At 43.1% G+C, this 27780-nt stretch overlaps 1 long non-coding RNA gene across 3 annotated transcripts in view; it reads right to left on the bottom strand.

The window, feature by feature from the left end:
* Positions 1-10716: 10716 nt before the first annotated feature.
* Positions 10717-27780, bottom strand: part of LOC117976974 (uncharacterized) — a 68489-nt gene continuing 51425 nt past the window's right edge. For 2 of the 3 annotated variants that reach the window (XR_004667834.3, XR_008622032.2), the window contains exons 3-5: positions 25440-25568; positions 16047-16211; positions 10717-14585 (exon numbers count right to left, since the gene is read on the bottom strand). This is a non-coding gene — a long non-coding RNA (uncharacterized LOC117976974). The remainder of the gene's footprint in view (positions 14586-16046; positions 16212-25439; positions 25569-27780) is intronic. The other variant, XR_008955041.2, reaches the window with a different exon arrangement.

Below are 27780 nucleotides of genomic sequence, written 5' to 3'. Positions count from 1 at the left end.
TCATTGTTTTCAAGGATCCAGGAAAAAAAATGTTAAGATAAAATATGAAATGAGGTCACACTGCTACTCTTAACTCAAATTCAAGACTACATGGTTTTACTTTACCTTATTGATCTTATATCTGTATTTTCCCCAATGTTAAAAATGCAAATTTCCAAAAAAAACACATGGTTAATCATTTGCTTAATTCTATATTACATATATGATACTCTCATAACAATACCATTGCTAATACCAAAAATATGATGGAAAACAGTTTAATATTCTTTTTTAAAGTTCTTTTTATCAGAAAGTAGATTCCACTGGGAATATGCAATCAAATTATTGTGTTCAAAAGCATTTAGAATATTTCCTCTGTGCATGGTTATGCCAGGAGTCATCAAATAGTTTCTTGTAAAGAGTCAGACAGTTAATATTTTAGGCCTTGTGAACCACAGATAGTCTCTGTTTCTTCTCCTCTTCCTCCTTTTCCACAAAGCCTTTAAAAAATGTAAAACCTCTTCTTAGCTCATGTGCAGTACAAAGAGACCTGGGATGGAATTAGCCTGCAGGTTTACCACAGTTTACCACCCCTGGTAAATCCACAGTTTTACCACCCCTGGATTATGTCAATCATTGAATTTACAATTAAGAACATTGATTTTGCTTTCAATCTTCTACCTTCCTTATACCTATTTATATTACATTATATTATCATTATACAAATATTCACCCCTTTCCCCTACCCTACCTTCATGAAAGAACTGTACTCCCTACCCTGCTAATGTTGAGCCAGGCCCGATGACTTGATTTTGCCAGTGGAATGCAGGCAGAAGTGACTGTGTGTGTTCTAAACCCAACCCTTAGTGTGTCATGCTTCTATTAACCCTTCCAGGAGCTGCTTCTGCCATGAGGAAGACTGTGTTTCTGTAATTGCCCAATGAGTTCTTCCTGTCTACTGCACAGACAAAACTAGTCCAATGAGACTATGAAGTTGCAGTAAAGAGTGTAATTAACACGAGGTTGACCACATGGGAGAACTGAAGTTACTACTTAAATCAGTCTTTCTGAAGGCTCAGAGGTTAGGGTTTCTCAAAGATAGTTTATTGGGCAGGAGCTAGGGAATGGGTGCCCCTGACTGGTTGGTGATGAAATCATAGGTGTGTGGAAAACAGTCCTCATGTGCTGTGTCTGCCTCTGGGTAGGGGCCATAGGACCGGTTGAGTTATGAGTCACAAGTCCAGGTGGGGTCAGTCTGTTGCCAGAATGCAAAAGTCTAAAAAATATATCAAGAGACCAATCTTAGGTTCTATAATAGTGGTATTGTCGGAGCAACTGGGGAAATTACAAATCTAGTGACCTCTGGCCACATGACTCCTGAGCAATAAGGAATTATAGAAACTACAACTATATCCTAGCAGAATTCAGGCTTCTCCCATAATCTTGTGGCCTTTTGTTAGTCTTACAAAGGTGGTTTCAGCCCCTAAACAAGGGGTAATCAGTTTTAGGGAGAGACTGTTATTATCCTTCCTTCAAAGTTAAACTATAAACTAAATTCCTCCTGTGGTTAGCTTGGCCTCTGCAGGAATGAGCAAAGACAGCCAACCTGTGAGGCTGGAAGCAAGATGGAGTCAGCCATGCTAGACTTTTCTCACTGTCATCATCTTTGCAAAGGCAGTTTCATTTCTGGTAGCCCTGTCTTTCAGCTGGGTCCCCAAGTGAGACACCTAAGCAGAGCTCCATCTGCTGCCTTGAAGACCCACAGCCTAAAGCAAAGCTTCTCCTGCGGACCCTAGACTCACATCTCAAAGAAAGAAGACAAACCCAGTGTGACCCACAGCCTGGGAACTTGGGAGTAAATGGCTATTCTTTTAAGCTAGTGAGTTTAGGGTAGTTTGTCACGTAGCATTATTGTAGATATAGTTGGCAGATACAGTAACCATTTTTATCTTTCCTTTTTTAATATAAGGAAATCACACATGCATTATCTATGTGTGTGTATATATATATATACATACATTGATCTATATCTATATCTATATATTAAAAGGGGTGATGAATATATAGATATCACCCCTTTTTAGTTTTTGTATTTTTCTGTTTTAGTACATGACAGCATACTAGCACATGACTCTCCTTTTTAAGACTCTCTTGACAATATCCTGGAGGTCACTGCATATAGTGTATGAAGAGATCCCTCATTCCTTTTCACAGCTGCATGGTACTCAATTGTTTTGTGCACTGTACTCTGTACAACCGACTCCCTACTGGTGAGCATCTGGGTTTTTGCTATTTCTAATAGTGCTGCAGTGAATAGCCTTTTAACATGGCTTTTCATGTTTGTTTGTTTTTTCTTTCCCAGTACATCTTTGGGCAAGGTCTTTAGAAGTGGGATGGCTGGGTCAAAGGATAACTACATACATGGTTTTACTATATATTGCCAAATTTTCCTTTCCTTGGTTGTACCATGTTGCACTTACACTGCCAATTTATCAGAGGGCCCATTTCTCATAGAATCACCAACCAAATATGTCATCAAACTTTTAGATTTTTTTTTGTCTGATGACACAAAACTCAGTACACTTTTAATATGCATTTCCAAGTTACGAGTTAAGTTTAACCTTTCAAAATATTTTAAGGAGATATTTGTGTTTATGTTTCTGTGGAATGTGTGTTCATAATTCTAGTCTATTATAAAGTAATTAGTTCCCCCCCCCAAAATTTTAAAAAGTCCTTTATATAGTAGGCATATTCACTCATTGCCTGAAATATACATTGCAAATATTTTATCCTGTTTTGCCATTTGACTATTTGCTTATTTTTTCTATTGCTACCAGAAAGGGGTCCCAATCCAGACCCCAAAAGAGGGTTCTTGGATCTCAAGCAATAAAGAATTCAAGGTGAATCCACAGAGTAAAGTGAAAGCAAGTTTATTAAGGAAGTAAAGGAATAAAGAATGGCTACTCCATAGGCAGAGCAGCAGCTTGGGCTGCTGGACTAAGGATACTTATAGTTATTTTTTGATTATATGCTAAAAAGGGGTGGATTATTCATGAGTTTTCTAGAAAAGGGGTGGGCAATTCCTGGAACTGAGGGTTCCTTCCCATTTTAGACAATATAGGGTAGCTTCCTGACACTGCCATGGCATTTGTAAACTGTCATGGCACTGGTGGGAGTGTCCCTTAGACTGCTAATGCATTATAATTAGTGTATAATGAGCAGTGAGCATGACCAGAGCTCACTTTCATTGCCATCTTGGTTTTGGTAGAATTTGGCTGGCTTCTTTACTGCAACGTGTTTTATCAGCAAGGTCTTTGTGACCTATATCTTGTGCTGACCTCCTATCTCATCCTGTGACTAAGAATGCCTAGCCTCCTGGGAATGCAGCCCAGTAGGTCTCAGCCTTATTTTACCCAGCCCCTACTCAAGATGGAGTCACACTGGTTCAAATGCCTCTGACACGATCATACTAAGATCTTAAATATTTTATTTATTTAAATTTACCAAACATTTCTCTTACGTTTTAAAATTTTATGTTAGGAAAACATTTCTTTACTCCTAGATAATAGAAAAGTTCACCGAAGTTTTAAAAATTATTTTGTTGCTTTTTTTTACATTTAAATATCTGATATATTTAGAATTTTTTGGTATTGAATGTAATGAATAGATCTAATTTTATCTTGTTCCATATAGGTATATGGTTTTTCCAATACTGCTTTTTAATAATTCTGTTTTTCTCCACTAATTTGAGATGTTGCATTTATTGTATACTAAATTTCCACTTATATTTGGCTATATTTCTGAAGTTTTGATTCTGTGATTGGATTTTTTAATTTCCATAAAGATAAGACATATTGCAAAATATGTGAATCTTTATCACAATAAAGTTGATTACGGTAAGGGTTGAAACAGTCATTTTTCCTCCACTCTTCTATTTAGCTAGGATCCCCTGTAAAACAAACAAACAAAAAAAGGACAAAACAAACAGAAGTTTATTGACATGTATTCTTTAGGTGTGCATGGGAGATACTCAGGAAAAAAGGGGAAACATAAAAGAAATGGCTTAGAATTTAGGCTTAAATACCATCTTCATCTAAAACAAAGAAAGAAGACTGTGGGGGAGGCCAGTCCTGGGGAGTTGACCAGGGAAAGCACGATAGAAAAGGGTGAGGTTTGTTATGCAGATTTAAATTGGTGCTTTCTCCATAGATGAGTCTTTTGTGATTTAGCCATCCTTTCCTTCCTGGTACTGAAAGGAAGATATCCTTACAAAAGGAGATTTTCATTACAGAAGTAAGTCTTCCTTGCAAAAGAGTAACTTCTACTCTGTTTCTCCGGTGTCTGCTGTTTCTCAAAAATAGTTGGCTCAAAATAATGCTTATGCCAAAGAGGCATATTTTGAGGTGGTATATTTTGGTCTCTTAAGTTATCCAAAGGTGGAAAAGCACATTAGACATGCTTAACACATGAGAGAGGCTTAAAGATGTCATCCAGAGTGTGGAGCTAATAATGCTGCAATGATTGTTTAATTACCAAAGAATTGCTCAACAGTTAACATTGCTGGTACAAAGAGAGTCTAGAGAGTGGAGAGGAATAGCCCTTTGAATGGTGTCTATTGCTCTCATGGAACAGGAGGATGCTAGGCCATTGTGGTGTACCAACCTTAAACAATGAGATTCAGAAATTATGATTAAGTATAGAGTTTATCTGAGCTTGAAGATGGCCACCTGGGAACATAGATTCAAGTTGTCCTGAATATACACTCTCATTGTAGCAGTTACAAGTGAGTTTTTAAGGAAAAAAAGAGATAGTTTCTAGAGTTTACATTGAAATAATATGTTATTAATTGGCTATTCATTGTTCTTTGTTTCATATATTACAGGAACATGAAGGTAATGGGCTGGGCGGCTACTCAGGAACAAAAATGTCTTAAAATAATTGCCCCTGGGAATGGATGCAGGGGAAGGACTGAAGTCCAAAGCTCATGCCTCTCTGGGCCTGATAAATTTCGCAGACCTCACACAGCTCAATCTGCTATGAGCTGCTTTCCTTCCTCAGGTGGCTGTTATCTTTTGAGATCCTCTATACAATACTCAATAGGGGTGCCTTGGGATGCACTGAGGTGTGAAAGCCTTCTGAATTTTTGCTCCTGCTCATGAAACCAAAACATTACCTGCCCACAGCATCCTCTGAATACCTCTCACAGCCGTGCTCAGACAAGAGATTCAAATGCTACCATTTCACAAGTCTGCAATAATGACAGCTAACATATTCTGTATTCTGGAGAAATGGCCCAACCATTTTAGAATAATTAATCTTGGGACAAAGGAAGCTTATGGGAGGAGTGGAATAGCCAAATATTTAAAAAATAGAGGGTGGTTTTACACATCTTGTCATTTCCAGTGGTTAATAATTTATTACCAACTCAGCCACAGCTTTGCAGAAAGAAACTTTTTAGGATAACCATATAATTTTTTAGCATTGACACTGCTGCTCACTTATTCTAAATATAAATTCTAGGAATTCTCCTACTTTTTCTCTTTTGCCCACCTAAAAAGAAGAGAATGAAATGCAAAATGAGATTTAAACAGTTTACTTGAGGCTGAGAAATAAAAATCCTAAGTCCCTCAGTGGACTAAACGGATTACCCTGTTGGCCAGGAGAATCCCAGATAAACCTTAAAAACTGAGTTCCTGGCCATGATGGGATGGGAGGTCAGACACGCCTCAGTAAGTCCCTTCCTCATTAACCTTTAACCAGAATTCCTTCCTAAGGAGTAAACAGAAACCAGCTCTAGAAAGCAAGAAACAGACAACTCATTTTTTAATCACCTTTAGCCAGTCATCTGAGGCCACAACTGGATTCATTTGACATAGACACATTTGACCCAACAGCTCGGCAGTTTCACGATGCTTCCCCACCTAAAAACTGACCATCTCTGGACTAGTTTTGGCCAACTTGTGGAGGATGCTTAGTGAGAGTTTTTGTGTCCTTCTCTGTGTCACCTTTTGGATATCTGAGGGCCCAGATATCCACTCTTAGATCATGCCAACATCACCATTTTTTAAAACGTGACCCAGGAAGAAGCATGAAGCTCAGTTGCACATGTGCTTGTTTCTCCTTTCACAGATATTCATGATGTCTCCTATAACTTGTTAAATACTTATGTTTAGCCAGCCTGTTGAGCCTAAATTCCTGTTCCCTCCACACCTCCCTCAACGTGCTTGCTTTGGGCTTTGGCTGGAGGCTACAATTCCCAGTCCGTGGGATGGCCAGCCTGCAGGTTGCAGCCCTTCATGAGAAATAAAGATCTCCTTTCCAAAGGAGTCTTTAAAGCATGTGAGTCTTTAGCTCACATGCTAAGATAAGGACAGCTGCCCAGGAGGTTCAGGTCCAAGTAACCTTGGATATGAGCTTTATTTGGCCTTTGTTACAGGCAGGCTTTTAAAGGAAAAAAAAGAGAGAGAGAACGGGAGACAGAGAGAGTGTTGGTGCAAGGTTCTGTGAGGAATTCTTATTGGTTTACAGAAATAAAACTGATCACTGATCAGCTATACATTCTTTACACTGTGGGGTGTGGAATACAGTGTCTGGTGAAGCATTATTAGTTTAATTCATAGCTATCTGTGACAATAGCAAGCTGTTTCAATAGGTGAATACATAGCTTAAAGGCAGGAGTAGGATGTGATTGCTGTCTCATTTTCATGTCTCTCTAGGCCTGATCATTTGAAAGGGCTTGCATTCCTCCTATAAAACTTCTTTTCTTTCCTCACTTGAATTTGGGAGACAAATAACTTATCTCTTTACACTACTCTAGTTCCCTCTCATGTCTTCCTTATACATTTTCTTGACATTATAATTTCATATTTAGTTATCGTTTTAGTTATTTTCATGACCATAGGTAATATACATGTATCTCTATTTCTTACTCTATTAATAGTTTAGAGAGTATGAATTTCTAGATTTGAAATTCCACACTCTCTATCAGAGTTTATCTGTCTCAGATAGTTCCCCTAACTATGTAATCGGGCAAATTTGGATAAGGAAAGATATGGGTATTACAAGATGTGGGAAACATTTAGGAAAATCAAAGGAATCATGGCAGATCCACTGCAAGCCCAAAGAGAGAGAAGATGAACAGGGAGGGCTTCCTGGTTTGACCTGTGGTCTTGAGTAGAGAGATGCAGCCAATCTGCAACTCTCTGGCAGGAACATAAAGAGGGGATACATAATTTGACTTCATTCTCTTTCTCCTCTCAGTCTTCTACTTTTGTCTCTCATCCTCACAACCCAGCTGAAAGCCGGAGGGCAAGGTAACACATAGCTGCTGGTCTCCCGGGGCACAAAGCAGGATGGCAAGAAGAGGGAAGCCTGGAAATACCCAAGCTCAAAATAATTTTTCTTCACAACATCATGTCTCTGCCTTCTCATGCCTACTAGTGGCAGTGAAATATTTCTGTACCAGTCTGAAGTTTCTGGTTCACTTCTGGAAGTGAATAAGCTTCTCTTGACACTTGGTGCTTTGAAATTTCCTGGGAATAAGTTTATGTCTAGGTCATTTTCTATTCATGCTACCAAGAAATCAGTGGACATTTTAAATCTAAAACCTCAGATACTCTTAGAACCTCAGTTCTAAGAAACATTATTCTTTTTCTGCAGTAGCCTCCCTAATTTTTTTCCACTTCTCTTTTTCTAGAACATTTATTAGATGGCGACTGCCCTCTCAATAAATTTATTGCCAGTGCTCCTCAAATTTTATTTTTCTTTTGTATTCCTTTGTGTTTTGCTCTATACTTTGAAAGATTTGATGACTTCTACAACTTTTTAATTGCATTTTTATTTTGGCCATGGTATTTTTCATTTCCAATGATTTGTTCTCATTTACATATTGTTTCTTTTATATAGCAACTTGGCTTTGTTTTGTTTCTATGGATGTGATGTTTTCTTGAATTTCTCTGGAAAAATTATTTAAAGTCTATAAGAAATTATATCCTTTTAACTTTCTCTGTTCTCTTCAGAGCCACGCAGTGTATGTTCATGACAGACAGAGAACCTGGGTTCTCATCCCAGCTCTAGCATTCGCTTGTTGTTGACCTAGAGCGAGCCACCTAGGCTTTGTGCTTTGGTTTCCTCCTTTGTGAAAACCACTCCAGAGGCCAGGCGTGGTGGCTCACCTCTGTAATCCCAGCACTTCGGGAGGCCTAGGCGGGCGGATCACGAGGTCAGGAGATCGAGACCAACCTGGCTAAACACGGTGAAACCCCATCTGTACTAAAAAATACAAAAAATTAGCCGGGTGTGGTGGCGGGTGCCTGTAGTCCCAGCTACTCAGGAGGCTGAGGCAGCAGAATGGCGTGAACCCGGGAGGCGGAGCTTGCAGTGAGCCGAGATCACGCCACTGCACTCCAGCCTGGGCGACAGAGCGAGACTCCATCTCAAAAAAAAAAAAAAAAGAAAAAGAAAACCACCCCAGAGAATGGATGTGAGAATTACATCAGTTAACATTTGCAAAATCTTTAGAAAAGTGCCGGCACAAAGTGCTCAGCGAGTGCTAACTAGAACCTTTACTCACCTCTCTTCTGTGCTCTGTTTACCACAGCAGCTGGCAATTCTTCATTGTTTCAAAGTATTTATAAATTAGGGATTTGTGAATAAAGGAGTTTCTGTTTTATTTCTGGCCATTCTCTCACAAGGCTGACAGTGAGCTCTGGGTGGATGGGTGGATCTTGTTCACTGGTGGGATTTACCTCAAGGCTGGGGATGGACAGGCCTACAGGCTGCTCTGCTCTTATCCCACAAGCCCATGGAAGAGGGCATGTAACGATTCTACTCACAGGGCCCTGCCACCACTGAGAAGCAGATAATTCACTGTCTTGCTGCAAACTCCGTCTCTCCATACGTGTGTGTTAGGCAGGGCCACTTTCTTAGCCATCCACCAGGCAGTTCTTCAGGTAAACATTTCTGTGTGTGCCTCTTATCTTGCAAGTGTCTGTACCCGCTCATTCAGGAATGGAATTCTTCCCTTCTTCCCCCAAAAGAGAGCTCCTACCTTTCCAGAGCCTTGTCCTGGGTCAGCTCAGTCAGCATCCACACTTGAGATGCTGGAAGTCTTTAACAATTCTCCCTCCTCTGATATTTTTCCACTCTACGCTGGTCTTCTTGGAAATTCATTCCCTTTCTGTCTCTTTACTCCGGTTTTTTAGAGAAAGAGAAAATGTCTTAGCTTATTTGGGAACGCAAAATAAATAAATAAATAAATAAATAAATAATAATGGTAATCATAAATAATAAATTACTGTGGCTTACACAACAAATATGCATTTCTCTCAGCTCTGGAGGCGAGAAACCTGAGAGCAGGGAGCCAGCACACTCAGGTTCTGGTGAGGGCCTCTTCCAGGGCTCAGACTGCTGAGCTACCATTGGATCCTCACATAGTAGAAAGAAGGCAAGAGAGTGTTCTGGGGTCCCTTTGATAACAGCACTAATCCATTCATGAAGGCTCCATCCTCATGATCTCATTAACTTCCAAAGGCCCCTCCTCCTACTGCCATCATGTGGGGGTTTGGGATTTCGACATATGAATTTTGGAATGGCACATTCAGTCCACTGCAGGAAATAAATATGTGCTCACTCTGTCAGCTGAACCAGACACTAAACTCAACTGAAAATTTTTACTTCTTAGATAGATGATATTCCATGCTGAAGGGATACTTCGAGTTTTGCTATCTAGGAACACTTGGCTAGCTGCTGGTTTACACATCCTTCTCGCAGGTCTCCAGGCACCTTGTGCACACCTATGCTGTAGACGTGGTCTCACTGCACACCCATGTCTGCTTGTCCACCTCTGCCATTATGGCAGAATGGGCAGGAGCGTACTCCCAGCATTCACGGTCACTCACACAGCACCTGATACATGCTCAGCATCTTCCCATGCCTTCACCTGTTCCCCACCTCACTACACAACAAGAGGATTTGACAAGATCACAAATTTATACTGAACCAAGACAGTGGAGTTCTAAAACATTTGGGCCAAAGGAAATGTTCAGCAGAGTTGAGGTATAACACCAGTTAAAGGAGTGAGCAGTGGGGAAGAGATGACATTCAGGGCCTCAGGGCCTCTACAGTCAAGAAAACTGGGCTACAAATGTGGCCTTTGGCCTCTGGGAGGCCACAGGAAGAGTGAAGCACATTAGAAACACTTATTTTGTATATAATGTGTTGTTGAAAGCATGCATAAAAGACATTTCAAAACAAATAGTATTATACTTTTAGCTGTGGTGGCAGCTGGGTGGATGTGCTCTGTTGCCAGAGACTGAAAACTAGCTTAAAATATCTGAACACATTGTGCCTTTCAGGCACAATATTTAACACATTTCATTGAATCTAGTTCTTTTCCTTTATAATGCAACCATCTGAAAGTCTATTGAGATGGAGACTTACGCATGCAGCTCATTGATCAATTCCATCTTGGCCTTAATTATATTACAGAGATGGGACCAACATCTTTGTTACTAGTATCAGCGCTTCATTTTTCTGTTGTAATTTATTTTTTGAAGCATAAAATAACAGACACATAAATAGTGGCACAAACACTGGCTTACTGAGCTGGACCTTTGGGAGGCGGACATTGCTGCACCTGAGAAAGCTAACACTTGTCAACTGATGCGCAAAAGTCCAAATTCAGACTGTGAAACATTTAATTCTACCAATATATAATTAATGCAAGTCAAACACATGAACGTTAAAGAAGACTGTAATCACAACATTTACATTTTTTCCAAAAGAAGAAGTAACTCAATTTATGACAATAAACAATCCAGGCCTCAGAGTCTTGTACATTAGAAAGTGGGACCCCCCCCCCACAAACACACACACACAAACACACACACACAAACACACACACACAGGTGTAGTTTAGAAGACAGACGTAGGTGTAAATGTTTTTACTAAGGTTTTCATTTGCCTGGGTAAGCTAACATACAGAAGGAAATGTTTTCTGATAGGTAATATGTATTCTTACCCTAAATAAATTATGATTATTTATATATTTTTTAAAAGCAGGGCTTACCCACGGATGAAAGAAGGTTAAAGTTGAGATTCGTTCTCCAAAATGGCATTCCTTCTGTTTGAGTTTTGGTGGGTACCTCACCAATATAGATGCCAACTATTTCCATAATCCGCAGCAAGTTGCAAAATCACCCGTTTTAGTTCAGGTAGTACTTGCTGCTTTAAAAAAGAAATCCCCACATCTCGAAACTTAAAGCAGAACTTCATAGCCTGGCATGGTGGCTCTGGCCTGTAATCCCAGTGTTTCAGGAGGCTGAGGTGGAAGGACTTCTTGAGGTCAGAAGTTCGAGATCAGCCTGGTCAACATAGCAAGACCCTGTTTCTGCAACAAATGAAAAAAATAACTACGTGTGGTGGTGCATGCCTGTAGTCCTAGCTACTCAGGAGGCTTAGCAAGAGAATTGCTTGAGGCCAGGAGTTTGAGGCTGCAGTGAGCTATGATTGCACCACTGCACTCCTGCCTAGGCAACAGAGTAAGACTCTGTCTATAAAAAATAAAATAAAATAAATTGAACTTACAACATCTGAATTTTATTCCTGGACATAGACCATCTCTTAACCCCTCTGGCCTCAGCTTTGGTATCAGCACAATGGGAACAGTATTACCCACCACCCGGCAATGTGGTCAGTGTAAAAGAACATAACAAATATCAGTGAGCCTCCCACCCTCTTATATCTGGAGTGGAATGTGCTTTCTGCGTGGAGTGCCACGTGTCTCTGAAGTTCCCCACAAGCCATTGACCCTCACAGACTTTGTTCTTCACTGTCATTTCCAAGTCTGTCCTGGTTACTGTTGTGTGTGGTGTAGATAAAGCACTTCTCATTTTCTTAGTATCTCGACTACAGGGGAAAATTATAGTCATTAACGCATACTATTAAATTATGTCAAACACTAGACTCAAAATTTCTGCTGAATACCAAGTAGGTTTTGGTTAAAAGGAAAATCTGATGTAGATTTAGGACTCTGCTTGGGATTGTCCCTCTAGCCTCCCCTCCGCTCTGCCCCATCTTCTTCAAGGTGGTATAATATGTTGCTGAATTTCAAAGGAGATAGGAATAAATAGCCCGTGGGAGATCTGGGCCAGGGGTAAAGTCCAACCTTGAACCTGGCAGTGTCAGACTGTGGACCTGAGTCAGGGGCTGCGGTGCACCAGCGCAGCTGTGGGAAGAAGCAAGTGCCCTCTTCCCATGCAGCCTGGCTGTGGCATGTCTCCCATGGGCACCCTCGGGTCTAACCTTGCGGCAACCTTGCAGCCCCCAAATGCAAGCTCCTTTTAAAAAAGTGGCAGTCACGTGTTTACCAAAGTTTTCACTGGGAGACCCAGAAAAAGGTCTCTATCACTCACCACCTGTCAGACAACTTCAGAACCTGCCCTGTAACATTGCAGCCCCCGTCATTCCCTTTTCCTGCTACCCGTCTGCCAGCCACTCAATTTCCCCTGGCCCCACCCCAACCCTGTGTTAGCCACTGCCTTACTTTTCATTTATTTTTCTGTGTGTTGGAAAATTCAGCTCTGTACCAACTCCTCCTCTCCTGCATCTCCATACTCATCACCCCCTCAGCAGGGGGCCCTGATGAGGGATTCACCTCCCCGCCATCTCCATAGCCATCACCCACTCAGCAGAGGGCCCCTGATTAGGGATTCCCCTCCCCTACATCTCCATACCCATCACCTATTCAGCAGAGGCCCTGATGAGGGATTCCCTTCCCCGCCATCTCCGTACCCATCACCCACTCAGCAGAGGGCGCCTGATGAGGGATTCACCGTCCTGGGAGGCAGCGGGGGTGGTAATGTACACATTTATAAGTGCTTTCCTTTCTCTCTATGGTACCATGGGTGGCACAGTGTGAGGCTCTATGACTCCAGCAATGATTAAGAAGCAGGTCTTGGCCAGGCATGGCGGTCACACCTGCAATCCCAACACTTTTGGAGACCAAGGTGGGATCATTGCTTGAGGCCAGGAGATCAAGACCAGATTGGACAGCACAGCAAGACCCTGTCTCTACCAAACACTTTAAAAAATAAACTTTGTGTGGTGTTGTGCACCTGTACTCCCAGCTGCTCAGAAGGCTGAGGCAGGAGAACTGCTTGAGCCTAGGAGGTCGAGGTTGCAGTGAGCTGTGATCCCACCACTGCACTCTAGCCTGAGTGACAGTGAGATTTTGCTGAAAGAAAGAAAGAAGGAAAGAAAGAGAGAAAGAAAGAAAAAGAAGGAAGGAAGAAAGGAAGAAAGAGAAAGAAAGGGAGAAAGAAAGGAAGAAAGAAAGAGAAAGAAAGAAAAGAAAAAGAAAGAAAGAGAGAGAAAGAAAAAGAAAGAAAGGAAGGAAGGAAGGAAGAATCAGGTCTTGTTCACAAAGTGCTCTCCCTCTGTGGGGTGAGCAGCCGGCTTTCTGTGCCTCTGTGGGGTGAGCAGCCAGCTTTCTGTGCCTCTGTGGGGTGAGCAGCCAGCTTTCTGTGCCTCTGTGGGGTGAGCAGCCGGCTTTCTGTGGTGGCTTAGTTTTTCATCATGCATTTAACATCATTCATCACTGTTTGTGCTCATAAGAACCCCCTCCAGGAAGACAGACTTCCTCATCCGCACACAGCAGCAGGTGATGCAGGGCCTGTGAGTTGTGGCTCCTCTGGCATCACATGGGGGTCTCAGGCAGAATAGACCACAGCCTCTCATGTTTTAAGAAAATGTGGTTTTGATTCTATAACAGAAAACTCACAGGCCATCCAAGAGAATTCCAAATGACGAAATGAACAGAGCAGGCTTCATTACCACACGGAGCCTCCCTCTCTGTGGAGGCATTTGGAATTTGGTGAGGACTCACCATGTCCCTATAACAAGAACCAGGGCAGTGTCTGGAGCCTGCACCCCAAGGCCTCCCAGAGAGGAAAACAACAGGGAGTTCCCAGGGAATCACGCCTTCCCCTTGCTCTCATCTCCAACCTGCCCCATCTCCTGGAAAAACATGGAATAAACTTTCTGCTTTGAGTCTGGAATTTGGAGCCAGCTCTGGTGGAAGGAAGAGGGTGCCAGCCCTCCAGATACCCAGCCGCCAGCCCTGGGCCCCTTCCCAACTTCCGTGGTGCCCCTTCCTTTCTGGCAGAGTTGCTGATGGGAGCTGAGCAGGGCCATCCATCCGTGCAGCTGCGTATGTTTAATCAAGGGTCTGTCTGACGGTGCTGGGACTCAGCGAAGCAGCTCCCCCGCTGCGAAAAAGCGCTGATCGATGCTCCACTGTTCTTTCATTTATGGGTGGCTCTCCCCCTCCCGTGCCCTCCCCCTCCCCCACTGCTGCTGTGCACCCATGACAGCGTGAGAGGCTTGGGAGAGCAAGACTGCTCCAGCAGACACCTTCTTGCACATCCAGAAAACCAGGGGACAGTTTCCACGTGGACTTGGAGGGGCTGGAGACGCAGCTGCACCAGGCTGCCCTGCAAGTAGAGGGAGGAGGTCCCGCGGAATGGCTTCACTATAGTCTTCCCGACTGTCAACAACTCTGCCCTCTTCCTTTTAGGTGCAGATTCCTGTACAGTTCAAAGCAGTAGCTGAAAGAGGCATGTTAAGTAGTCAACAAGGCTCCTGGAAGCTTCGTCACTCACCTCCAGTGTTCAGATTTCCCGTCCTCGTAGACCAGGGCTTTTTGACCTGGGCCCCACAGACATTTTGGCTGGATCATTCTTTCTTGCGGGGGCTTTCCTATGCATTGCAGGGTGGTTAACAAGGTCCCTGGCCCCCACCCACTGTATTCCAATAGCACCTCCCTCAACAGTGTGAACAACTAAAAGTGTTTCCAGGCATTGCCAAACATCCCCTGTGGGTGAAATCACTCCTAGTTCGGAGCCACTGACCTAAATGGTCCTGACATGGCAGAGCCATGTTCTTTCTTCTGTGTCCTCACTGTTATCCCATCATCACAGCAGCAGCGTAACCACAACTTTATCATCACCATCACCACCGTCATCATCCCGTAGGCAGCATCTGTGTCAGTCATGATTACTAACATCTGTTCATGATGATGGAGGACCTTGTGAAGGAGCTGTACTGCTCCCTAGGTGCCTGGCATGTTCCTGGAAATGTGTGCAGACTAACCCAAGATCCCTGGGAACCCTAAGAGGTTAATCCTACTATGCCCATTTTAGAGATAAGAAAATTGATGATCACGGAGCCTAAGTAACTTTTCTCGAGATGCGGCAGAACACAACCGTGCCACCGTTTAACCTAAGCGGGAAATTTTGTTCACTGTACTCTGCTGCCATACACTTCTCTTTGTTCCATTATCTCTGCCCTTAAGCTCCTGGCAATGGTCAGGCACAGGCCTGGCATCCACATCAATGTAAGGAATAGGAATCAAGTCATTCAGCTTAGCTCAAGTAATTCAAATTAATGTTCACCTTGTCTGTTGAGGCAATAAAGAATTGTTTGCAACACAGGACTAATCCCAGAATTCTGGTTCCAACTTTGACTTGCTCTGTGAGCTTAGACAAGCCACTTGACCTTTCTAAGCCTCCCACACTTTATTTGTAAATGCACTAATACTTGTAAGAAGATAAGAACCACACCTGGATACAGTTAACCCTCAGTGAAAGCCGCGTGTTACTATTAGTGACAGATGCTCTCCGGGTAAATCAACATCTGTCTTTTTGTTCTCTCTGCAAAAGTGGTTGGGGAGGTGCTGTGTGAGCTTAGGGGAGATTAGAACCCCAGTGTTGGGGTCAGACAGGATGATGCCTGGCTGCTTCTCTCAATTTCTCCTCTGAGAAATGGCAGCTTGTCTTGGACAGAGCCCAGCCTGGGTGACAGAGGTCCTGAATTTCGGTTTTGGGAATGGACCACATACAGCAAGACCGAGCCCTGGGCCAGGGAGGAGGCTGGTAGACAACCCAGGGTCACACCAAAGTCATGCCTAGCGACCTGCCAGGGCCCTGATTTCCTTATCTATACACATTAGGCTAGATAATCACAAAGCTCCTACATCAGCATGTTGTACAACAGACAGTTTTACTCACCTGCTATTGTAATGCATACACTAGCACCGTCTATTTCAGCGTCGGATGAGGTCTTTCTCCAGTGCTGACTGGGCTGGCTAAGGCCAGAGAGTGGTCGGGCTCCCTCCCTGGAACAGCTCTCCAATGGCTGACACCCATCCTTGCCCATCTCTGACAGCAGACACCCTGCCCAGGATTAAGGACCAGAAGTGCATATATATATAATGGATAGATAGATAAATCAATAGAGGCTTTTTCCTTTTATACATATTTTATCTTTTTCTTCCCTTTTATCTTTCTATAGCAACAGATTCTTCAAACAAGCTGCACGCCCATGTGTACTTAGGCGTGCTTTTCTTAGGCAGAAAGCAGGACATGCAATCAGGTTCATACACAGCGGGTGCGACTTCATGAACGCATCTGAAGAACCGATTGGCTGGACACGTTTTTAAAGATGTCTCCTCTTGACCTGTAATCTGAAGATTGATTTTGCTGAAAGAAAGGGCTGAATTGCAGGTCAATACCTTTTTTTAAGAACCTTCTCACTTTAATTAATTGTCCTTACAAAGTCTTAGATTACAGCTGAAGGATAGGTGATAAGAAATTAATGAAAGTGCAGAGCGTACGGAGGAGGTAAGCTCTGACAAGATTATGGGGTGCGGGAGAGGAGGATTTGGGAAATAGACTGAGAGGAAGCAACGTCTTGGGTGGTATTAAAGGGATGATTTCCTGTCTGTCTGTCTACTTGTCTATCCATTTGACAGCACTGTCTCTAGGGCATTTTTTTCAGGGGTGCTGGACACAGCTCACACCATCGCCGTTATTTATAAGACACACGGTTATTGGAAGGAGCTCGGGGTTTGCAACCACACGATCATGCTGGCAGCTCCAGGTCTGTCCATTGCTCACCTTGGCTTGCTTCTCTGGTAAATGAGTATAAGAATTTCTACTGCATAAGGAAGCTACTTGGCTCTATAGCAAGCAGGGGCTGTGGATGGGCCAGGGAGGAGGCTGGGAGACAACCCAGGGTCACACCAAAGTCATGCCTAGCGTCTGCCTCCTCCCTGAGCTCCCCGAGGCACAGTGTGCTTCTCCTGCCAGGTAGGGAGAAAGCCCACAGGGGCTTTGGAAGTCATTACAGTGGCGCTCTTCCACAGAGTCTTCATGCATTCTTTCTGCTTTTCTGTTTCTTTCACTTCCCTTCCTTCAGGGAGGGTTGGGTAATGAAGTGCCAAGAGTAGAGATCTTTGAAATCAGACAGCCACCATCCAGCTCTGCCTGGCTTTGTGAGCTTATGGAAGGCATGCATTCAACAGAAGACACGCATGCCAAAGCATGCTAGGAGTTCTGTAAACCATGCAGGAAAACTAGATGGTGGTCACTAGCCACTGGAAGCTAGACTGGAAGGTCAGCAAAGCTTTCTCTGAGGAAGTGATATTCAAAGACTGAAAAGACAGCTGGGAATCAACCAGGACACAAAGAGGCAGGGAAAGGAATGGAGAAGAGTTCCAAGGGAGGGAAGAGCCTGCTCAAGGCCCCAAGCAGGGCAGAGGCCAGTGTGTGAAAAGCTGAAGGCCTTGCCAAGCAGGACTGGCAGAAAGGAAAGTGCAAGAGATGAGGTTGGAAACTAAAGGAGCAGAGGGAACATGAGGGTTTATAGATGCAGTAGAAGTTGGTGTCATATCTAAAGGGCAAGAAGAAGCTCTTCACAGATGGTGACTTCTTTTTTTTTTTTTTTTTTTTTTTGGTTTTTTGTTTTGTTTTTAAAGAGGCAGAGCCTTGCTCTGTTGCCCAGGCTGCAGAGCAGAGGCACAATCATGGCTCACTGCACCCTTGAACTCCTGGGTTCAAGCAGTCCTCCTACCTCAACCTCCTGAGTAGCTGGGGCTACAAGCACATGCTACCATGCCTGAATAATTCAAAAAAAAAATTGTAGAGATGGAGTCTCATTATGTTGCCCAGGCTGGTCTCCAACTCCTGGCCTCAAGCCATCCTCCCACCTCGGCCTCCCAAAATGCTGGGATGACAAGTGTGAGCCACTGTGCCTGGCCTCTAGAGACTTCGGTGCATCAAAGTTTATGGTTTCTACAAAGGCTCTCTATTAAATACCAGAGATATAAAATTAACAAGTCCCTACCCTTGAGGAGCTCCTAAAGTTGTGGAGTATCATCTTTATAGATCTAACATATAGTCACCCACAGTCTTTGCTTGTTAGATGTGCTATGTACTGGGCTCTACACCAGGAGAAAATCCAGCATAATCTATGCCCCACAGGGCTTGCTGCCGAGTGAAGACACAGACATTGAACAAATAACCCAACAAAGCTATGGAATATTTTAACTATAATCCAAGGCCATTGCAAAGAGGAGTAGAGGACTTTAGGGAAAGCACAGCGTGTGCGAAGGCCCCGTGGCAGGAGGGGTCCAGGTGCATCTGAGGGGCTGCAGTGGGAGTGATGAGAGGTCACTCTAGGAGGAAGGTTGGGGGCAGACCCTGCAGGTCTGCTGGGCCTTGTGAGTAGCCCTAGAGTGTGGTCAGAATCCACAGTGCGTACAATGCACAGAGGGAGCAGGGGGAAGAGCGACCCCAGCTGGAGGATCAGGGAAAGGCCCCTGGACAGGGATCTGGGTTTAAAGGATGCCTTGTCACTCTCTCAGCCTGGTATAGAGAAAAGTATATGAACAGCAGGATCAGAACATGTTCAGAAAAGTTCCTGTGGCCGGAGGGCCAGAAGGTGGGGGTGGAAGGTGAGGTTACAGAGGGAGGCAATTGGGGTCAGATCCTGAGAGCTTTCTAGACTAAGCCAGAGCAACTTGGAAAAAAGGATCCACCAGCTTCTCGAAAAAGCACTTAGCCTGTGAGTGCCAGGGCAGGCCTAGAATTCAGGTCCAAGGGAGTAGCTTGTCCAACATCTTCTCTTTAAGCGGAGACTGAGACCCCTTCTGCCTCTGACATCCTCTGACTCTCGAATGTGATTTGCAGACTCAACCATTGCACCCTTGGAGACTGCTGTTGGATAATTCTTACACAGTTCGTGGCTTCAGTGACAGAAGTGTGATCTGTCAAAGCTCTGGGCACCAGAAGCTGGATGTTGGCAGGGCCATGCTCCCTCCCAAGGCTCTAGAAAAGAACTCTTTCTTCCTCTTTCAGATTCTGGTGGCTCCAGGTGCCCCTTGGCTTGGGGCAGCTTCTCTCCAGTCTCTGCCTCCACTTTCAATGGCCCTCATTTCTTCTGTGTCTGTTATCCTGGGATTTATGGCCCATAAATTAAACCAAAATGATCTGCTTCTCTTGAGAACCTTAACTCAGTTACATCTGTGAAGACTTTTTGCAAATAAGATCACACCCACAGGCTCTAGAGATTAGGACGTGGGCATATTGTTTTAGGGGCCACCATTAACCCACTACTGACCAGCCTCAGAGTCTACCACTAGATTGTTTTTCTGCAAAGGTGCTCACGATAGTCTCATAGGACTTTCTAGTATTTTAAACCTTTTTGTTGTTGTTGTTGTTTTTGAGATGGAGTCTTGCTCTGTCATCCAGGCTGGAGTGCAGTGGCATGATCTCAGCTCACTGCAGCCCCCATCTCCAGGGTTCAAGCGATTCTCCTGCTTCAGCCTCCTGAGTAGCTGGGATTATAGGTACATGCCACCACCCCAAGCTAACTTTGGTATTTTTGGTAGAGAGAGGGTTTCATCATGTTGACCAGGCTGGTCTCGAACTCCCGACTTCAAGAGATCTGCCCGCCTCGGCCTCCCAACGTGCTGTTAAACTGTTTTTTAAGATCTTTGTTTATGCCAAAGCAAAATGAGAAAAGGGGAATTCTCCACAGTGGCAAAATTTTTACTACAAAATTTTCACTTGGATTCCCTCTACACCCAAGTCCTGTGCCCATACGTGGGTTGTGAAGGTCTGGCCACAGTTGATTTTCATCCAGCCTCAATAACAAATACTGTGCCACCTCTGTAACCAAATGCAAGGAGACAAGAGGCAGGAAGCCTCATGAACCCACTGGGATTTCGAGGCGCCTTGGTGCCCACTCCCGAATGAGAGTCTCAGCGAAAGCTTGTTGGCTGCGGGGCTTGAATGCATGAACCCTGCTTAGTGAGGCTTCCCTCCCTTAACCAGCACTCCGTGGTTATCTGATGCCTTTCTCCACAATACCTGGTTCTGAGAAATCAAATTAAATATAAAGTCCCTCTGCCCCTGAGCAGTTCATTGGAACCCTCCTAATAAAAATTCTTTTGAATGTGCCACTCAGCGGAATTCTGTGTAATTCTAGACAAGAAAAATTATTTCAGAAATATGTTTCTGTATTCAACAGTGTAATGAATACAATCCTTCTTATCACCCAGCACCGAGATTGCGGGTGTGACTGCATGTTAAAGACTGTTTGTAAAAGGGGCGCCTTAGCTATCCTGGCAGCACACCCAGCCACCGGTCCACGCGGGATCTGCCTTATCTCCTTTCTACGGCAACGATTGTGGGAGAGGAAGATAATGAGGTTTTTTTGTTGTTTTTTAAAAACCATGTCACAAAAGGTAAATAGAAACTTAAGCCCCAAAAGAAATTTCTCCATTAACACAACTTCTGAAAACATTCTGTACAAAGAAGTCTGTCATGCTACCTCTCCAAAACCCTTGCAGAAGAAAAACGTGGAAATTCATCTAAAAACAAAGTTGGAGTGTTCCTTGTGGCTTGTTCAAGACATCGTTGTCCTCGAAAACTCTTCAATCTTCTCAGAGGCCAGTCTGGATGACTGAGGTTCACATTAGACACTATTTGAAAATGAGGACTGTTTCATTCTGCAGACCTTACACTACACATAACAATTAAATATGATGTCAGAGAAGAGTGGGAGAAACAGAGCCTGCTGAGCCAACTTCAATGAATTGATAAAAAAGACTACAATTAATGCCACCAAAATTTATATTTCATGTTAAAATCATGTATTTTCTTACATAGGTTAAACATATTCCTTACAATGTTATTTTCCCCTTCTACAGAGAGCACACTTATGGCTAATCAAGGCTGAGTTCTTAGTGCCTGATTTTTCATGTGCATAGATTCATATGTTTCTCAGGTTCCTAAACGCCAGAAGTCAGAAGCCAGAGCACTTGGAATGTGAACTGAGCTCACAGATTTACCACTGCCAGTCGAGACATTCCAACATGTTTTCCTGACATATCTGTGTCAATTGTCATCTCTACAATTAAAACTATTTTAAAACTAAGTTCCCTTCCTTAGACTGTTTCCATCACTGCCAATCTCAAAAGAGTCACTTGAAGCATGATTCAAATTTTAAAACATGTTAGGGCCAGGGAAGTGCCTCAAAATTGGTGTGACCTGCTCAGGCGTGGGAGCTGGGTTCAGAGCATGTGTGAGCCCTGCCTGTGAGCAGTGTACCCTCATGAGCTCTGTGGTTCCAGCCTTTCCTGCAGAGCTGAGTCAGACAGACAGCACTATGCAGGAACTCCTTCTCACACTGGAACTTTGCCAAAAGATACTCACGGGCTGGAACTGCCAGAGTCACTTTTTGGCTTAGAATATCACACAATGTCCGTATGATCATTTGCACAATGGAATCTATGTTGTGGAACAGCCAAGGTAAAAGAGGCAGATTCAGCAAGGGGGACTCTCACTCTGATTCATAAGCACTTGGCGTTTAATGTAGAAACTCTCTTGGTCCAAACTCTGCTCTCCTTTGACTCCCTGATCAAGTGACAGGCAATGCATCCTCCTCTCTGTCCCACCAAACCACAAAGAACCTGTTCATCCCTGAATTTCTCCGCATTCCCCAAACCTGGCCAAAGCCTTTGGGTCAGAACTTTCTCCTACTATACCTGCTTTCTAGCTCCCCTGCTTCCCATTCCTTCCCTTGGTGCTATGATCTTAGTTAGATGCTGGCATGGGCTTCTTTTTGATTAAAAACCAAAGGCCACCCTTATACCTCAGTGTCTTTCATCATCTCCCAACTCCCTGCCAGAGCAAGTCCGGCCTCTTGAGGGTGATTCCTGTCTTTGCAGCATCTGGTCTCAACCTGCTCCCCCAGCCTCCCTCTTTGCTCCCCTCTACCAACACGCCATGCCCTTTCTCACATGAGCATGGCCGTCTCTGAGCTCTAAGGAATACAAAGCCTATGAACACGTGAGCACAACCCCAGGTATTCCCAGCTACCAATAATTAAGCAGGTACTTTGTTAACCCTGACAACAGCTATGAACAAAGCTCCAGTACACAGAAGTTGCAATTTCCTGTCTGTGTGGCAGATATGAGCTGCTGTTAACATCTGTGCTAATTATTGAAATGTGCCCTCTCCATTCTGAAAAGCATTCTTTTTCTCTTTTTTAATTTATTTTTTATTTCAATAGGTTCTTAGAGAGCAAGTGGTGTGTGGTTACATGAATAAGTTATTTAGTGGTGATTTGTGAGATTTAGGTTCACCCATCACCCAAGCAGTGTACACTGTACCCAGTGTGTAGTCCTTTATCCCTCACCCCCTCCCACCCTTTCTCCTGGGTCCCCAAAGTCCGATGTATCATTCTTATGCCTTTGTGTCCTCATAGCTTAGCTTCCACTTGTAAGTGAGAACATACAATGTTTGCTTTTCCATTCCTGAGTTACTTCACTTAGAATAATAGTCTCCAATTCCATCTAGATTGCTGCCAATGCTATTATTTCATTCCTTTTTATTGCTGAGTAGTACTCCATGGTGTGTGTGTGTGTATGTGTGTGTGTGTAAGTATTATGTAACATATGTGTATATATATATATACACACACACACACACACACACACATACCACATTTCCTTTATCCACTTGTTGATTGATGGACATTTGGGCTGGTTCCATATATTTGCAATTGCAAACTGTGCTCTGGGCAGCATTTTCATGCAGACTCATGGGGTCCTGCTGGCTGCCCAAGCATGACATGCTTCACTTCTCATTGAAACTCAACTTCCCTTCCAGCTGACTTTCTGCACATTGAAGGAACCACTGAGTATGCATGTCAGAAAGTGTGCTCCATGGAATGCCAGTTCAGCTGCAGGCTAAAGACTGTTTATTGAGGCCATGGACTATTCACTTTTCTCTCTTTGTAATAAGATACTACTGGTTTGTTTTTCTCTAGGATTCCTAAAATCTTTAAATCAGTTTTTAAAGGCTGGGTAGCAGGGCATTAGAGTGTGTAAACTTTCCCAAACTTTGCTGTTCTTCAGCCTCTGCTGGTGATACCCAGGCAAATAAGGTCTGCAGCAGACCTCCAGCAAACTCCAGCAGACCTGCAGCAGAGGGGCCTGTTAGAAGGAAACTAACAAGCACAAAGGAATAGCATCGACATCAACAAAAAGGACGTCCACTCATAGGCCTCATCCAAAGGTCACCAACATCAGAGACCAAAGGTAGATAAATCCACAAAGATGGGGAGAAACCAGCACAAAAAGGCTAAAAATTCCAAAAACCAGTAGGCCTCTTCTCCTCCAAAGGATCACAACTCCTCGCTGGCAAGGGAACAAAACTGGATGGAGAATGAGTTTGATGAATTGACAGAAGTCGGCTTCAGAAGATGGGTAATAACAAACTCGTCCAAGCTGAAGGAGCACGTTCTAACCCAATGCAAGGAAGCTAAGAACCTTGAAAAAAGGTTAGACTAATTGCTAACTAGAATAACCAGCTTAGAGAAGAACATAAATGACCTGAAGGAGCTGAAAAACACAGCACAACAACTTCATGAAGCATACACAAGTATCAATAGCCAAATCAATCAAACGGAAGAAAGGACATCAGAGATTGAATATCAACTCAATGAAATAAAGTGATAAGACAAGAATAGAGAAAAAAGAATGAAAAGAAACGAACAAGGTCCCCAAGGAATATGGGACTATGTGAAAAGACCAAATCTACATTTGATTGGTGTACCTGAAAGTGACGGGGAGAATGGAACCAAGTTGGAAAACACTATTCAGGATATTATCCAGGAGAACTTCCCCAACCTAGCAAGACAAGCCAACATTCAAATTCAGGAAATACAGAGAACATCACAAAGATACTCCTTGAGAAGAGCAGCCCCAAGACACATAATCGTCAGATTCACCAAGGTTGAAATGAAGGAAAAAATGTTAAGGGCAGCCAGAGAGAAAGGTCGAGTTACCTACAAAGGGAAGCTTATCGGACTAACAGTGAATCTCTTGGCAGAAACCCTACAAGCCAGAAGAGAGTGGGGGCCAATATTCAACATTCTTAAAGAAAAGAATTTTCAACCCAGAATTTCATATCCAGCCAAACTAAGCTTCATAAGCAAAGGAGAAATAAAATCCTTCACAGACAAGCAAATGTTGAGAGATTTGTCACCACCAGGCCTGTCTTACAAGAGCTCCTGAAGGAAGCACTAAACATGGAAAGGAACAACTGGCACCAGCCACTGCAAAAACATACCAAATTGTAAAGAACATTGACACTATGAAGAAACTGCATCAACTAACAGGCAAAATAACCAGCTAGCATCATAATGATAGGATCAAATTCACACATAATAATATTAACCTTAAATGTAAATAGGCTAAATGCCCCAATTGAAAGACACAGACAGGCAAATTGGATAAAGAGTCAAGACCCATCTGTGTGCTGTATTCAGGAGACCCATCTCATGTGCAAAGACACACATAGGCTCAAAATAAAGGGATGGAGGAATATTTACCAAGCAAATGGAAAGCAAAAAAAAGCAGGAGTTGCATTCCTAGTCTCCGATAAAAGAGACTTTAAACCAACAAGGATCAAAAGAGACAAGGAAGACCATTGCATAATGGTAAAGGGATCAATGCAACAAGAAGAGCTAACTATGCTAAATATATATGCACCCAATATAGGAACACCCAGATTCATAAAGCAAGTTCTTAGAGATCTACAAAGAGACTTAGACTCCCACATAATAATAGTGGGAGATTTTAACACCTCACTGTCAATATTAGACAGATCAATGAGACACAAAATTAACAAGGATATTCAGGACTTGAACTCAGCTCTGGATCAAGTGGACCTAATAGACATCTACAGAACTTTCCACCCTAAATCAACAGAATATACATTCTTCTCAGCACCACATTGCACTTATTCTAAAATTGACCACATAATTGGAAGTAAAACACTCCTCAATTTTTCTTTAAAGTAGCAGTCACACTGGTTTTCTACAGAGCTTATTTTGGAACACACCATCTTAAGTTTTCTGTTGTCATTCCTGTAGGCATCCTGTAAAACCCTGCCATCAAACGTCATTCCCACAACATTTACTTTTCTGTTCCTGGATCCATTTTTCAAGTGGGACATCTGGCCGTTTGCTGTCTGTATTAATTTTCTGGGGCTGCCATAACAAAGTCCTGCAGTCTGGTTGGCTTAAAAAGCAGAAATTAATTTTCTCACCATTTTGGAGGCAGGGAGTTGCAGATAAAGATGTTGGCAGATTGGTTTCTTCTGAGGCTGCTTTTCTGGAATTGTAGATGGCCATCTCCTCCCTGTGGTTTTCTCCCTGTGTGTCCAAATTTTCTCTTTCTATAAAGACCAGTTATAATGGATTAGGGTCCACCCTAGTAACCTCATTTCAGCTTACCTCTTTAAAGACCCTGTCTCCCAATGCAGTCACATGCTGTTATGAATTTTTGGGGGATAGCCCATAACACTGCCAGAGCATTGCAGTGCTAAATAGGGGGCATTGCAGGCAACATGAATAAATCACTAAGTTCAAAGTTTCAGGATGCTGTAAGAAAATACATAATCAAAAATACATATGTAATCTGGCTAGGTGCAGGGGCTCAAGCCTGAAATCCCAGCACTTTGGGAGCCCAAGGCTGGTGGATCACCTGAGGTCAAGAGTTTGAGACAAGCCTGGCCAACATGGTGGAACCCTGTCTCTATTAAAAATCCAAAAAGTATCCAGGCATGGTAGTGGGTGCCTGTAATCCCTGCTACTCTGGAGACTTAGTGGGGAGAATCGCTTGAACCCAGGAGGTAGAGGTTGCAGTGAGCTGAGATCACACCACTGCACTCCAGCCTGGGCAACAGCGCAAGACTCCATAAAAAAAAAATACATATATAATCAAAGTGTTCAATCATATAGGAAATTCCATTGGAAAAGTGGATTCCACAAAGAAAAGAATTTCCTGGCTTTGGTGGATGTGGCAGGAATAACATACACAGCAGCATGTTTTTATGGATCAGGGTTTCCAAAACCTAAATCAAAAACAGAAGGTAGTGGATTATCTACCTCATCTGAAATACACATCACCTAGTCCTCTTCCTTAGAATACACACAAATCACACTCATACATACACACACTCATATATCCTGCTGGAATTTAATTTTTGAAATTTCATGTACATTTTTCTAAGAACTCTGACGTCTTTTATCCTGGCTGGTTTCTAATGCAATCCTATTAAACAAATACAGATAAGTTCATTATTTTCCATTGACAGATAAGACCACTCAAATTCAAAAGAAATTAAGTGATCTTCCTACAAGATATTCCCCTCTCGGCTCTTTTAATAAATCTATTAGGATTCTTTGGGTAGCAAATAGTGCAAACCCAATTCATATTAGTTTAAGTAAACAGAGAAAAAATAAGCTTATGTAACTAAAGACCAAGGGTAGATCTTTTTGACCAAGAGGATAGCTAGGTCCAGGTTTGGAAAGGACATCATTAGAAATTAGTCTCTCTCTGTCTCTTGGCTCTGATTTCCTTGATTTGTCTTCACTTTCAGCTAGCTTCTTGCCTCTTGGTGACAAGATGGCTACCAGCAGCTTCAGAATTCTCTCTTCATCTGAGCAACCTCAATAGAAACCATGTGCCACTCTCCAACATAAAACATACTTTGTTTTAGAGAAGAATTTAGTGAAGGCTGTTTTTTTTTTCTCATAGGCTTTTTTGATGGATTAATACTCTTTGTTGTTTAATGATGTAGTTGAATTTCTTTTTGTCTTCATTTGTCTATTCCACAACCATGGCAGACATCACTAGTCAGTCATGGAATATTTGTTTGCTGCTTTCTTTTGCTTTTTTTGTTGTTGTTGTTGTTTTGTTTTGTTTCTTTGAGACAGAATCCAGCTCTGTAGCCCAGGCTGGAGTGCAGTGGTGCGATCTCTGCTCACTGGAACCTCTGCCTCCCAGGTTCAGGCGATTTTCCTGCCACAGCCTCCCAAGTAGCTGGGATTACAGGCAGGTGCCAACATGCTTGGCTAATTTTTTTATTATTAGTAGAGACAGGGTTTCACCATGTTGGCCAGGCTGGTCTCAAACTCCTGACCTCAAGTGATCCACCTGCCTCAGCCTCCCAAAGTGCTGAGATTACAGGCGTGAGACACCGTGCCTGGCATATTTGCCATTTTCAATCAGTAAGATCTGGTGTGTGAGTTGAAACCCTAGACCTCCTGCCAGCAAGGATGCACATCCTGGTGTCATTTTCTTCATCATACTCTTTTTTTTTTTTCTTTTTGAAAATTCATCAATCACTTGAATGTTTTTTCCAAAAGTCTCTCTGGCTGTTGATGATAAGTATTTCCCCAATAAAACCTAAATGAACCAAATAACAGTGAAGTGACTCATTGGAGCATAGCTGGACTCTTTTTCACCCTCTCCTTGGCCCCATCCTCTCCCCAGCAGACCAGGAGCTTAACCCTAAAATCCAGAAAACTCTGCAGAGCCATTTGCCCCAGTCCATACTGACTAAGAACAGGCATTCATGATAATGATGTCTTTTCAAATTAGAG

This window comes from Pan paniscus, chromosome 20 (assembly GCF_029289425.2).
Source record: "Pan paniscus chromosome 20, NHGRI_mPanPan1-v2.0_pri, whole genome shotgun sequence".
Lineage (NCBI taxonomy): Eukaryota > Metazoa > Chordata > Mammalia > Primates > Hominidae > Pan > Pan paniscus.
The sequence above is the reverse complement of the archived record's forward strand: the minus strand, read 5'-3'. Positions and strand labels throughout refer to the sequence as shown.